At 39.7% G+C, this 14,692-nt stretch overlaps 1 non-coding gene across 1 annotated transcript; it reads right to left on the reverse strand.

The window, feature by feature from the left end:
• Positions 1–5,978: 5,978 nt before the first annotated feature.
• Positions 5,979–6,086, reverse strand: LOC112746063 (small nucleolar RNA R71). The gene has a single exon (XR_003173963.1). It is a non-coding gene; the product is annotated as a small nucleolar RNA R71 (small nucleolar RNA).
• Between the last annotated feature and the right edge of the window lie 8,606 nt (positions 6,087–14,692).

The raw sequence follows: 14,692 nt of genomic DNA on the forward strand, positions 1-14,692 counted from the left end.
TAAGAAAACAGAAACACAAAGGACACCAAACTTAAAAATTTTTATATTTTGAGCACTGATAATTCGAAAAAAATGAAAGAAAAATAAAATCATGCATTTGACACCAAACTTAGAATATGAAACTAAACTCAAACAGAAGACTAAATTATGAAGTTATTGGTTTTTGAAAGTATTTGAAAATAATTTAGAAGAATAAAACAAGGATTTTAAAATTTTAACCAAAAACAATAATAGAAGACTCTAAACCAAAAAGAAAAAAATTTTCCTAATCTAAGCAACAAAATAAACCGTCCGTTGTCTAAACTCGAACAATCCCTGACAATGGCACCAAAAACATGGTGCATGAAATTACAATCACACTCTTGCAATTCCGCACAACTAACCAGCAAGTGCACTGGGTCGTCCAAGTAATACCTTACGTGAGTAAGGGTCGATCCCACGGAGATTGTCGGCTTGAAGCAAGCTGTGGTTATCTTGTAACTCTTAGTCAGGATATCAATAATAATTCTCAGTTTTAATTGGAATGAGTAAAAGAACATGGATTAAATAATACTTGTTATGCAGTAATGGAGAACAAGTTGAGGTTTTGGAGATGCTCTGTCTTCTGAATCTCTGCTTTCCTACTGTCTTCTTCTTCACGCATGCAAGGCTCCTTCCATGGCAAGCTGTATGTTGGTGGATCACCGTTGTCAATGGCTACCATCCATCCTCTCAGTGAAAATGGTCCAAATGCGCTGTCACCGCACGGCTAATCATCTGTCGGTTCTTATCCCGAGGGTTACCTGAAACTGTAGGCCGATCTCGGATGAGATCTTTTGTACTGGTCGAAGATGACGTGTCCGGCTAGCTGGTGACGGCTGGAGCTGTTGTGTCCGACTTGTTGGACTAGCTTCACTTCTGATCCGTGGTCACCGGAGGGTGGGGGGTACCTGCAAGAGACTCCGATGCTTAAGTTAGCACGGGTATTAAGCAGGTTTATTGTAGAATCAGAGTATGAGTTATACCTGGGTGCTCCAGTGTATTTATAATGGTGTGGAGTGACCCTTTTAGATAAGATAAGTTAGTTATCTTATCTTATCTTTATCTTTGAGTTGAGGTCAGCTTATCTTCAAGGGAACCGCCCTTATCTCTATAGGCTTGGACTGCCTTTGGATTTGGGTCGTGTTCCTCTATTTGGGCCCTTTACTGGACTTTTCGGTCGATTTAGCCGACCTCTTTTGAGAAGAGATCGGATAGCCTGACCTAAAGAGGTCGGTCGCTTTGTTACTGAACATCTCGGGTCGGATAGCTCGACCCAGGGTATGAACAGTGCCCCTGCTTGAGCTCGGTCTTCTACTTTGAGGTCGAGTCCTTGACTTCGATCTTTCTCTAATAAAGCCGAACTCGAGCATTTTGTCGATTCCTTTCTTTGTAGAACCTCTTTTGAATGTCGAACGCCTTCCTCTAAGAGCGCGCACTTTTATATCAGCGCTTTGTTCTTGGAAACGTGCGAGGGTTTAATACCTTCATTAATTGATATTAATTGCCCCGTTTCCCTTGGCTTTATTTTGAATTTTTTCAATCAAAAAACGGTTTCTCTTCTTTGTCTTTCTTCGTAACTTCTCCTTTTACTTTCTTATTTTTTGTTTTCTCCTGCATTTTGCTTTTCTCGCGTTGCAGCATCATTCGGCGATTCTGGGTTATTCCATTTTTCCCTCTTTAATCTCCTTCGAAGCTTCTTTCTTCGTTCAGGTTGGTGTTTCTTCCTTTCTCTTTTCCACGTCATTTTCTTGTATGATATTGAGAAAGTTTTGATTTTGGAGAAAGTTTAGATCTTTCTTCTTCTGCCGCGCCTGATTGCTGTTGTAATGTGTGTTCTGAGAGTTTCTTCATCTTTTGCATGATCCTTTTCGCCTTTCCTATTGTTTGATGCTTTTAGGGCTGATGAGCGGATAATTTATACGCTTTTTGGCATTATTTTTAGTATGTTTTTAGTAGAACCTAGTTACTTTTAGGGATGTTTTCATTAGTTTTTATGTTAAATTCACATTTCTGGACTTTACTATGAATTTGTGTGTTTTTCTGTGATTTCAGGTATTTTCTGACTGAAATTGAGGGACTTGAGCAAAAATCAGATTCAGAGGTTGAAGAAGGACTGCTGATGTTGTTGGATTCTGACCTCCATGCACTCAATATATAATAGTCCATACTTTGCCTAAGTTTAGACGACGCAAACTGGCGTTCAACGCCAGCTCTCTACCCAATTCTGGCGTCCAGCGCCAGAAACAAGTTGCAAAGTGGAGTTCAACGCCCAAACTGGCACAAAAGCTGGCGTTCAACTCCAAGAATGACCTCTCCACGTGTAGACTTCAAGATCAGCCCAAGCACACACCAAGTGGGCCCCGAAAGTGGATTTATGCATCAATTACTTACTTCTGTAAACCCTAGTAGCTAGTTTATTATAAATAGGACCTTTTACTATTGTATTAGACATCTTTGGAATCATCCTTGGATTATGTTTTGATCTATTGATCACGTTTGGGGGCTGGCCATTCGGCCATGCTTGGACCTTCATTACTTATGTATTTTCAACGGTAGAGATTCTGCACTCCATAGATTAAGGTGTGGAGCTTTGCTGTTCCTCAAAGATTAATGCAAAGTACTACTGTTTTCTATTCAATTCATCTTATTTCGCTTCTAAGATATTCATTCGCACTTCAACCTGAATGTGATGAACGTGACAATCATCATCATTCCCTATGAACGCGTGCCTGACAACCACTTCCGTTCTACCTTCAACTGAATGAGTATCTCTTAGATCTCTTAATCAGAATCTTTGTGGTATAAGTTAGATTGATGGCGGCATATATGAGAGTCCGGAAAGTCTAAACCTTGTTTGTGGTATTCCGAGTAGGACTCTGGGATTGAATGACTGTGACGAACTCCAAACTCGCGAGTGCTGGGCGTAGTGACAGACGCAAAAGGATAGTAAATCCTATTCAAGTATGATCGAGAACCTCCAAGATGATTAGCCATGCAGTGACAGCGCATCGGACCATTTTCACAGAGAGGAATAGGATGCAACCAACGACAAGGGTGATGCCTCCAGACGATTAGCCGTGCTGTGACAGAGCATTTGGACCATTTTCCCGAGAGGATTGAAAGTAGCCATTGGCACCGGTGACATCCTTACATAAAGCCAGCCATAGAAAGGAGTAAGATTGATTGGATAAAGACAGCAGGAAAGCGGAGGTTCAGAGGAACGAATGCATCTCCATACGCTTATCTGAAATTCTCACCAGTGATTTACATAAGTATTTCTATCCTTCTTTTATTACTAAATTTCGAAAACTACATAACTATTTTATATCCGCCTGACTGAGATTTACAAGGTGACCATAGCTTGCTTCATACCAACAATCTCCGTGGGATTCGACCCTTACTCACGTAAGTTATTACTTGGACGACCCAGTGCACTTGCTGATTAGTTGTATCGAAGTTGTCACAAATTATGAATTGAGATTAGAGCACCAAGTTTTTGGTGCCATCGCCAAGGAATCAATTTCGAACAATAATTCACAACCTGAGTAACAATTTCGCTTACCAAGTTTTTGGCGCCGTTGCCGGGGATTGTTCGAGTATGGACAACTGACGGTTCATCTTGTTGCTCAGATTAGGTAATTTTCTTTTTGTTTTGTTTTCAAAAAATTTTCAAAAATTTTTCAAAAATTTCTCCTTTGTTTTCGAAAAAAAAAATCTTAAAATAAAAATGTTTTCAAAAATATATTTTTCTTCAGAATTTTTAAGAATGAATTCTAGTGTTTCATGAAGCATGTTGAAGCCTGGCTGGCTGTAAAGCCATACCCAAACTACTTTGGGATTGGTCTTCAACTAATCACCTCAATGGATGTAATTTACATGCTAGAGCTTGGCTGGCTATTAAGCCATGTCTAACCCTCAGATTGGAGCTTTAGATTAAGATTGTAAGATTCCTGGAATTCATATTAAAAATTTTGGAATCCTTATTTTTCTTTTTCAAATGATTTTCGAAAAATATAAAATAAAAATACAAAAAAATTTAGAAAATCATAAAAATAAAAAATCTTTCATGTTTCTTGTTTGAGTTATGTGTCATGTTATAAGTTTGGTGTCAATTGCATGTGCATCTTGCATTTTTCGAAAAAAATCATGCATTCATAGTGTTCTTCATGATCTTCAAGTTGTTCTTGGTAAGTCTTCTTGTTTGATCTTTGCATTTGCATGTTTTGTGTCTCTTCTTGTTTTTCATATGCATTCTTGAATTCTTAGTGCCTAAGCATTAAAGATTTCAAAGTTTGGTGTCTTGCATGTTTTCCTTGCATTAAAAATTTTTCAAAAATGTGTTCTTGATGTTCATCATGATCTTCATAGTGTTCTTGGTGTTCATCTTGACATTCATAGCATTCTTGCATGCATTCATTGTTTTGATCCATAACTTTCATGCATTGGATCATTTTTCTTGTTTTTCTCTCTCATCATAAAAATTAAAAAATAAAAAAAAATATCTTTCCCTTTTTCTCTCTTAAAATTTCGAAAATTAGATTTGACTTTTTCAAAAATTTTTAAAATCTAGTTGTTTTTATGAGTCAAATCAAATTTTCAAATTAAAAAAATCTTATCTTTTTCAAAATCTTTTTCAAAAATCAAATCTTTTTTTCAATTTTTTTTAGTTATTTTCAAAAATTTCAAAAATAATTTTCAAAAATCTTTTTCTTAATTTTACATCATATTTTCGAAAATAACATCATCAATTAATGTTTTGATTCAAAAATTTCAAGTTTGTTACTTACTTGTTAAGAAAGATTCAAACTTTAAGTTTTAGAATCATATCTTGTGTTTTCTTGTGAATCAAGTCATTAATTGAGATTTTAAAAATCAAATCTTTTTCAAAAACTAATTTCTATCATATCTTTTCAAAAATATCTTCTTATCTTACCTTTTTCAAAAAAGTGATTGCAAAATATCTTTTCTAACTTCCTAACTTCTTATCTTTTCAAAATTTGTTTCAACTAACTAACTAACTTTTTGTTTATTTCTTACATTTTTCAAAACTACCTAACTAACTCTCTCCCTCTAATTTTCGAAAAAAATCTTCCCTCTTTTTCAAAATTTCTTTTTAACTAGACTAATTAATTTTTTTATTTGAATTTTCGAAAAACTACTAACCTTTTTCAAAAACTATTTTCGAAAATCACTAACTCTTTTTAAAAATAATTTTCAAAAATTCTCTTCCTCTCTCATCTTATTCTATTTATTTATTCATCCACTAACATCTCTTCCTCACATCACTCACCAAATTCGAACCCCCTTTTATATCTGTGTTCGAATTTTTTTTTCTTCTTTTCTTCTTCTACTAATAATAAGGAACCTCTTTACTGTGACATGGAGGATTCCTCTTCCTTTCTTTTTCTCCTCTCTTTCTTATGAGCAGGGACAAAGAAAAAGGCATTCTTGTTGAAGCTGATCCAGAACCTGAAAGGACTCTGAAGAGAAAACTAAGAGAAGCTAAATTACAACAATCCAGAGACAACCTTATTAAAAATTTCGAACAAGTAAAGGAGATGGTAGCCAAACCCAACAACAATAATGCAAGGAGAATGCTTGGTGACTTTACTGTACCTAATTCCAATTTACATGGAAGAAGCATCTCCATTCCTGCCATTGGAGCAAACAACTTTGAGCTGAAACCTCAGCTAGTTTCTCTGATGCAGCAGAACTGCAAGTTTCATGGACTTCCATTTGAAGATCCTTTTCAGTTCTTAACTGAATTCTTGCAGATATGTGATACTGTTAAGACTAATGGAGTAGATCCTGAAGTCTACAGGCTCATGCTTTTCCCTTTTGCTGTAAGAGACAGAGCTAGAGTGTAGTTGGAGTCTCAACCCAGAGATAGCCTGAACTCTTGGGATAAGCTGGTCACGGCTTTCTTAGCCAAGTTCTTTCCTCCTCAAAAGCTGAGCAAGCTTAGAGTGGATGTTCAAACCTTCAGACAGAAAGAAGGTGAATCCCTCTATGAAGCTTGGGAAAGATACAAGCAGCTGACCAAAAAGTGTCCTTCTGACATGCTTTCAGAATGGACCATCCTGGATATATTCTATGATGGTTTATCTGAGCTATCAAAGATGTCATTGGATACTTCTGCAGGTGGATCCATTCACCTAAAGAAAACGCCTGCAGAAGCTCAAGAACTCATTGACATGGTTGCTAATAACCAGTTTATGTACACTTCTGAGAGGAATCCTGTGAGTAATGAGACGCCTATGAAGAAGGGAGTTCTTGAAATTGATACTCTGAATGCCATATTGGCTCAGAACAAAATATTGACTCAGCAAGTCAATATGATTTCTCAGAGTCTGAATGGAATGCAAGCAGCATCCAACAGTACTCAAGAGGCATCTTCTAAGGAAGAAGCTTATGATCCTGAGAACCCTGCAATAGCAGAGTTAAAATACATGGGTGAACCATATGGAAACACTTACAATCCATCATGGAGAAATCACCCAAATCTCTCATGGAAGGATCAAAAGCCTCAACAAGGCTTTAATAATGGTGGAAGAAACAGGTTTAGCAATAGCAAGCCTTTTCCATCATCCACTCAGCAACAGACAGAGAATTCTGAGCAGAATCCATCTAGCTTAGCAAATTTAGTCTCTGATCTATGTAAGGCCACTCTGAGTTTCATGAATGAAACAAGGTCCTCCATTAGAAATTTGGAGGCACAGGTGGGCCAGCTAAGTAAAAGGATCACTGAAATCCCTCCTAGTACTCTCCCAAGCAATACAGAAGAGAATCCAAAAGGAGAGTGCAAGGCCATTGAATTAACCACCATGGCCGAACCTGTAAGGGAAGGAGAGGACGTGAATCCCAAGGTGGAAGACCTCCTGGGACGTCTAGTGGTCAATAAGGAGTTTCCCTTTGAGGAACCAAAGGACCCTGAGGCTCATCTAGAGACCATAGAGATTCCATTGATCCTCCTTATGCCATTCATGAGCTCGGATAAGTATTCCTCTTCTGAAGAGAATGAGGATGTCACTGAAGAGCAAGTTGCCAAGTTCCTTGGTGCAATCATGAAGCTAAATGCCAATCTATTTGGTAATGAGACTTGGGGAGATGAACCTCCTCTGTTCACCAATGAATTAAATGCATTGGATTTACTGAGATTGCCTCAGAAGAAAGAGGATCCTGGAAAGTTCCTCATACCCTGTACCATAGGCACCATGACCTTTGAGAAGGCTCTATGTGACCTTGGGTCAGGGATAAACCTCATGCCACTCTCTGTAATGGAGAAACTTGGAATATTTGAGGTGCAAGCTGCTAAAATCTCATTAGAGATGGCAGACAACTCAAGAAAAGAGGTTTATGGACAAGTAGAGGACATGTTAGTAAAGGTTAAAAGCCTTTACATTCCTGCTGATTTCATAATCCTAGATACTGGGAAGGATGAAGATGAATCCATCATCCTTGGAAGACCCTTCCTAGCCACAGCAAGAGCTGTGATTGATGTGGACAGAGGGGAATTAATCCTTCAACTAAATGAGGATAACCTTGTGTTTAAAACTCAAGGATCTCTCTCTGTAACCATGGAAAGGAAGCATGAAAAGCTTCTCTCACTACAGAGTCAACCAGAGCCCCCACAGTCAAACTCTCAGTTTGGTGTTGGGAGGCCACAACCAAACTCTAAGTTTGGTGTTGAACTCCCATACCCAAACTCTAAGTTTGGTGTTGGGAAGTCTCAACAAAGCTCTAAACATCTGTGAGGCTCCATGAGAGCCCACTGTCAAGCTGTTGACATTAAAGAAGCGCTTGTTGGGAGGCAACCCAATGTTTATTTATCTAATTTTATTTTTGTTTTTCATGTTTTCTTAGGTTCATGATCATGTGGAGTCACAAAATAAACGAAAAATTTAGAAACAGAATCAAAAAATAGCAGAAGAAAAATCACACCCTGGAGGAAGCACCTGTCTGGCGTTCAACGCCAGAACAGAGCATGGTTCTGGCACTGAACGCCCAAAATGGGCAGTATCTGGGTGCTGAATTCCCAAAATGGGCAGCATCTGGGCGCTGAACGCCAGAATTGCACCCTGGAGAAGAGCTGGCGCTGAACGCCCAGAACAAGCATGGTTCTGGCGTTCAACACCAGAAATGGGCAACAAATGGGCGTTGAATGCCCAAAATAGGCACCAACCTGGCGCTGAACGCCCAGAGTTGTGTGCAAGGGCATTTTACATGCCTAATTTGGTGCAAGGTTGTAAATCCTTGAACACCTCAGGATCTGTGGACCCCACAGGATCATCTCAGGATCTGTGGACCCCACAGGATCCCCACCTACCTCCACTCACTCTCTTCTCTCTTCTCAATCATCCTCTATTCCCAATAAACACTCTTCCCTATTAACCCTTCACCACTCACATCCACCCACTCTTCCCCATAAACCTACTCAATAAACTCCACCTACCTTCAAAATTTAAATCAATTTCCCACCCAAACCCACCCATATGGCCGAACCTTAACCCCCCTCCCTTCCCTATATAAAGCCTTCCATTCTTCCTCATTTTCACACAACACAACCCTCTCTTCTCTTCTTGGCCGAAACACACCTCCCCCCTCTTCTCCATCTTTTCTTCTTCTTCTTCATCTAATTCTTTATTTTCTTGCTCGAGGGCGAGCAATATTCTAAGTTTGGTGTGGTAAAAGCATAAACTTTTTGTTTTTCCATTACCATTGATGGCACCTAAGACCGGAGAATCCTCTAGAAAAGGGAAAGGGAAGACAAAAACTTCCACCTCCGAGTCATGGGAGATGGAAAGATTCATCTCCAAAGCTCATCAAGACCACTTCTATGATGTTGTGGCCAAGAAGAAGGTGATCCCCGAGGTCCCTTTCAAACTCAAAAGAAATGAGTATCCGGAGATCCGACATGAAATTCAAAGAAGAGGTTGGGAAGTTCTAACAAATCCCATCCAACAAGTCGGCATCCTAATGGTTCAAGAGTTCTATGCCAATGCATGGATCACCAAGAACCATGATCAAAGTAAGAACCCGGATCCAAAGAACTATGTTACAATGGTTCGGGGGAAATACTTGGATTTTAGTCCAGAAAAAGTGAGGTTGGCGTTTAACTTGCCTATGATGCAAGGAGATGAACGCCCCTACACTAGAAGGGTCAACTTTAATCAAAGGTTGAACCAAGTTCTCATAGACATATGTGTGGAAGGAGCTCAATGGAAGATTGACTCCAAAGGCAAGCCGGTTCAACTAAGAAGACTGGACCTCAAGCCTGTGGCTAGAGGATGGTTGGAGTTCATTCAACGCTCCATCATCCCCACTAGCAACCGATCTGAAGTTACTGTGGAGCGGGACATCATGATCCATAGCATCATGATTGGAGAGGAAGTAGAAGTTCATGAAGTCATCTCCCTTGAACTCTACAAAATAGCCGAAAAGCCCTCCCCTGAGGCAAGGCTAGCTTTTCCTCATCTTATTTGCCATCTATGTTACTCAGCTGGAGCTTTCATAGAAGGAGACATTCACATTGAGGAAGAGAAGCCCATCACTAAGAAAAAGATGGAGCAAGCAAGAGAGCCCATTCATGGAGCTCAAGAGGCGCAGCAAGCTTATCACCATGAAATCCCGGAGATGCCTCAAATGCATTTTCCTCCACAAAACTATTGGAGCAAATCAACACCTCCTTAGGAGAATTAAGTTCCAACATGGGACAACTAAGGGAGGAACATCAAGAGCACTCCATCATCCTTCATGAAATTAGAGAAGATCAAAAAGCAATGAGGGAGGAGCAACAAAGACAAGGAAAAGACATAGAAGAGCTCAAGGACATCATTGGTTCCTCAAGAAGAAAATGCCACCATCACTAAGGTGGACTCATTCCTTGTTCTCACTTTCTGTTTTTCGTTTTCTCTATGTTAAATGCTTATCTATGTTTGTGTCTTCATTACATGATTATTAGTAGTTAGTAACTTTCTATTAAAGTTATGAATGTCCTATGAATCCATCACCTCTCTTAAATGAAAAATGTTTTAATTCAAAAGAACAAGAAGTACATGAGTTTTGAATTTATCCTTGAACTTAGTTTAATTATATTGATATGGTGACAATGCTTCTTGTTTTCTGAATGAATGCTTGAACAGTGCATATGTCTTTTGAAGTTGTTGTTTAAGAATGTTAAATATGTTGGCTCTTGAAAGAATGATGACAAGGAGACATATTATTTGATAATCTGAAAAATCGTAAAAATGATTCTTGAAGCAAGAAAAAGCAGCAAAGAACAAAGCTTGCAAAAAAAAATAAAAAAAATAAAAAAAAATAGGCAAAAAAAAATAGAAAGAAAAAGAAAAAGCAAGCAGAAAAAGCCAAAAGCTCTTAAAACCAAGAGGCAAGAGCAAAAAGCCAATAACCCTTAAAACCAAAAGGCAAGGGTAAATAAAAAGGATCCCAAGGCTTTGAGCATCAGTGGATAGGAGGGCCTAAAGGAATAAAATCCTGGCCTAAGCGGCTAAACCAAGCTGTCCCTAACCATGTGCTTGTGGCGTGAAGGTGTCAAGTGAAAACTTGAGACTGAGCGGTTAAAGTCAAGGTCCAAAGCAAAAAAAGAGAGTGTGCTTAAGAACCCTGGACACCTCTAATTGGGGACTTTAGCAAAGCTGAGTCACAATCTGAAAAGGTTCACCCAATTATGTGTCTGTGGCTTTTATGTATCCGGTGGTAATACTGGAAAACAAAGTGCTTAGGGCCACGGCCAAGACTCATAAAGAAGCTGTGTTCAAGAATCATCATACTGAACTAGGAGAATCAATAACACTATCTGAACTCTGAGTTCCTATAGATGCCAATCATTCTGAACCTCAATGGATAAAGTGAGATGCCAAAACTATTCAAGAGGCAAAAAGCTACAAGTCCCGCTCATCTTATTGAAGCTATGTTTCATTGATAGTTTGGAATTTATAGTATATTCTCTTCTTTTCATCCTATTGGATTTTCAATTGCTTGGGGACAAGCAACAATTTAAGTTTGGTGTTGTGATGAGCGGATAATTTATACGCTTTTTGGCATTGTTTTTAGTATGTTTTTAGTAGAATCTAGTTACTTTTAGGGATGTTTTCATTAGTTTTTATGTTAAATTCACATTTCTGGACTCTACTATGAATTTTTGTGTTCTTCTATGATTTCAGGTATTTTCTGGCTGAAATTGAGGGACTTGAGCAAAAATCAGATTCAGAGGTTGAAGAAGGACTGCTGATGCTGTTGGATTCTGACCTCCCTGCACTCAAAATAGATTTTCTAGAGCTACAGACTTCAATATGGCGCGCTTTCAATTGCGTTAGAAAGTAGACATCCAGGGCTATCCAGCAATATATAATAGTCCATACTTTGCCCAGATTTAGACAACACAAACTGGCGTTCAATGCCAGCTCTCTGCCTAATTCTGGCGTCCAGCGCCAGAAACAAGTTGCAAAGTTGAGTTCAACGCCCAAACTGGCACAAAAGCTGGCGTTCAACTCCGAGAATGACCTCTCCACGTGTAGACTTCAAGCTCAGTCCAAGCACACACCAAGTGGGCCCCGAAAGTGGATTTATGCATCAATTACTTACTTCTGTAAACCCTAGTAGCTAGTTTATTATAAATAGGACCTTTTACTATTGTATTAGACATCTTTGGAATCATCTTTTGATTATCTTTTGATCTATTGATCATGTTTGGGGGTTGGCCATTCGGCCATGCCTGGACCTTCATTACTTTTGTATTTTCAACGGTAGAGTTTCTGCACTCCATAGATTAAGGTGTGGAGCTCTGCTGTTCCTCAAAGATTAATGCAAAGTACTACTGCTTTCTATTCAATTCATCTTATTTCGCTTCTAAGATATTCATTCGCACTTCAACCTGAATGTGATGAACGTGACAATCATCATCATTCCCTATGAACGCATGCCTGACAACCACTTCCGTTCTACCTTCGACTGAATGAGTATATCTTAGATCTCTTAATCAGAATCTTTGTGGTATAAGCTAGATTGATGGCGGCATTCATGAGAGTCCGGAAAGTCTAAACCTTGTCTGTGGTATTCCGAGTAGGACTCTGGGATTGAATGACTGTGACGAACTCCAAACTCGCGAGTGCTGGGCATAGTGACAGACGCAAAAGGATAGTAAATCCTATTCCAATATGATCGAGAACCTCCAAGAAGATTAGCCATGCAGTGACAGCACATCGGACCATTTTCACAGAGAGGAATAGGATGCAACCAACGACAAGGGTGATGCCTCCAGACGATTAGCCGTGCTGTGACAGAGCATTTGGACCATTTTCCCGAGAGGATTGAAAGTAGCCATTGGCACCGGTGACATCCTTACATAAAGCCAGCCATAGAAAGGAGTAAGATTGATTGGATGAAGACAGTAGGAAAGCGGAGGTTCAGAGGAACGAATGCATCTCCATACGCTTATCTGAAATTCTCACCAGTGATTTACATAAGTATTTCTATCCTTCTTTTATTACTAAATTTTGAAAACTACATAACTATTTTATATCCGCCTGACTGAGATTTACAAGGTGACCATAGCTTGCTTCATACCAACAATCTCCGTGGGATTCGACACTTACTCACGTAAGGTATTACTTGGACGACCCAGTGCACTTGCTGGTTAGTTATGCGAAGTTGTGAAGATATGTTTAGACCATGGTTCTGTGCATCCGTTTTTGGTGCCATTGCCAGGGAATCAATTTCGAACAATAATTCACAACCTGAGTAACAATTTCGCATACCAAGGGCTTTTGCATGTTATCACCGTTTTCTGTTTTGATGATGGTTTTGTTTGATTCTGAAAAAGGTTGCGCCTTTGATGATTTTCGCTTGGCATGTTTGATGTTGGCGATGCTTTTTTGGTGATAGACTTTAAAAAGATAGTGGCTTTGATGACCTTTTATGTTTTATCTTTCTCCTATGAAAATGTTTGCTGTTTGAAATCTTCTTTTCTTGTTTGAGAGATGCCGGGACGTAAGCTGTGGATTTTTCCTGAAACCTTGTTTTGTTACTACCTCCAAAGGATGCCCCAGGACTTTGGTTTGAGTCTTGGGGTTTTCCTTTTCTGTTTGTTCTTCTAGTCGAGTTATTTTGCTCCTCGTCTGAGATGTTTTTTGGTAATCCCATCTTCTTTTCTTATTGTAGGATTAGTTGGCCTCATGTCTTCTCGCAATAACATTGTAGAGATGTCTTCTAAAGTTTCCGAGGGGATGTCTGATTGGCTGGACTCCCTTGTCTTGATGTGTGTCTCTGTGGTGGACGCTGATTTTTGTGTAGAGGAAATGTCGTAGGATTTGTGCTAGCAGTGCCCGGGAGAGGGATTATGAGCTTGTAGCGCCCGATTCTGATGAAAGGGTTTGTTTTCCTACTTCGGTCGAGGGGGAGCGTCCCTTTTTTCTATGCCTATGAATATTTCTTCAGCCAGTTGGATATTACCTTTCCTTTTACTGTTTCCGAAACCGATTTGTTGTGGTCTTGTAATATTGCCCCATCCCATCTTCATCCGAATTCCTGGGGTTGTATCAAGATTTTTCAGCTGCTTTGCCAAGAGTCAGGCATAACACCTTCTCAGACTCTTTTCCTCTATCTTTTTGTTTTTGCCAAGCCCGGAGGGTTTTTCAAAAAGAAAGCTCCTTGGGTTTCTTTCAGGTCGGCCCAAGGGCATAAAGTTTTTGCCATGTATGATGAGTCTTTTAAAGATTTTAAGAATTATTTCTTCTGAGTCCGTGCTGTTGAGGGGGCCCGTCCCTTTTTCTTGATGAAAATGATGAGCCTGCCTTTCCTCTAGAATGGCAAAAGAATGTGAGAGTGTCTTGCTATACCTGGGAGATGCTTGACGAGGTTGAACGAGCTTTTGTAGTTTTTCTTGAAGATTTATGGGAGAAACCACCCCATCTTGATACAAAAAAGTTTTTGAGTGACCCGTCTTTGGTTCGAACTGTTTTAGGTACTGTCCGACTTGTTTATATACTTGCTTTTTAGTTTTACTTCTTCTTTTTGTGATTGTAACCCATTGCTGTGGTCGATTATGTATTTTCAGAGATGTCGAAAAACAACGATTCTATGAAAGCCTACAAGAAGGCAAAGAAGGCTGCAGCTGCTCAAAATATCTCGGCTAAGGTGGCGGGAGAGGGATCTTCCCATGTTCCGGTGAAGCCGCCTGTGCCGAGTTTTCCTGGCCCGAGGAGGGTAATTCCAACTCCTAGGGTTTGCCTGGCCGAGCCTCCGCAGTTTTCCGCTGCTACTTCTGGTGCTCCTCCCAACAAGAAACAAAAAACAATTGAGCCTTTCAACCTTGATGCCCCTGATTTTGATGCGGTCGAGTTTGTAGATCAGCAGATTGGTCCATATGGTGTCCTTCCTAAGGATGATGTATCACTTCTTCGTCATTTGGACTTTATAACTTGGAGTAGTGTAAAAATGGCCCATATGGGAGCTGCCTTGTACCGAACTGCTCAAAATCTTCCTCTCTATGCCACCAAAGCCTTCATGGAGGAGGCAAAATAGGAATTCGACCAGATGAAGGGCTTGAAAGAGGAGCTTGAGGTGAAAATAGCCAAACTGGAGAAGGATCTGGAGAACAAAAAGGCTAGTTCTCTTGCTCTGGCGGCTTTTGTGAGATTGGCCGAGGACACTG

Source organism: Arachis hypogaea, chromosome 14, assembly GCF_003086295.3.
Source record: "Arachis hypogaea cultivar Tifrunner chromosome 14, arahy.Tifrunner.gnm2.J5K5, whole genome shotgun sequence".
Taxonomy (NCBI): domain Eukaryota; kingdom Viridiplantae; phylum Streptophyta; class Magnoliopsida; order Fabales; family Fabaceae; genus Arachis; species Arachis hypogaea.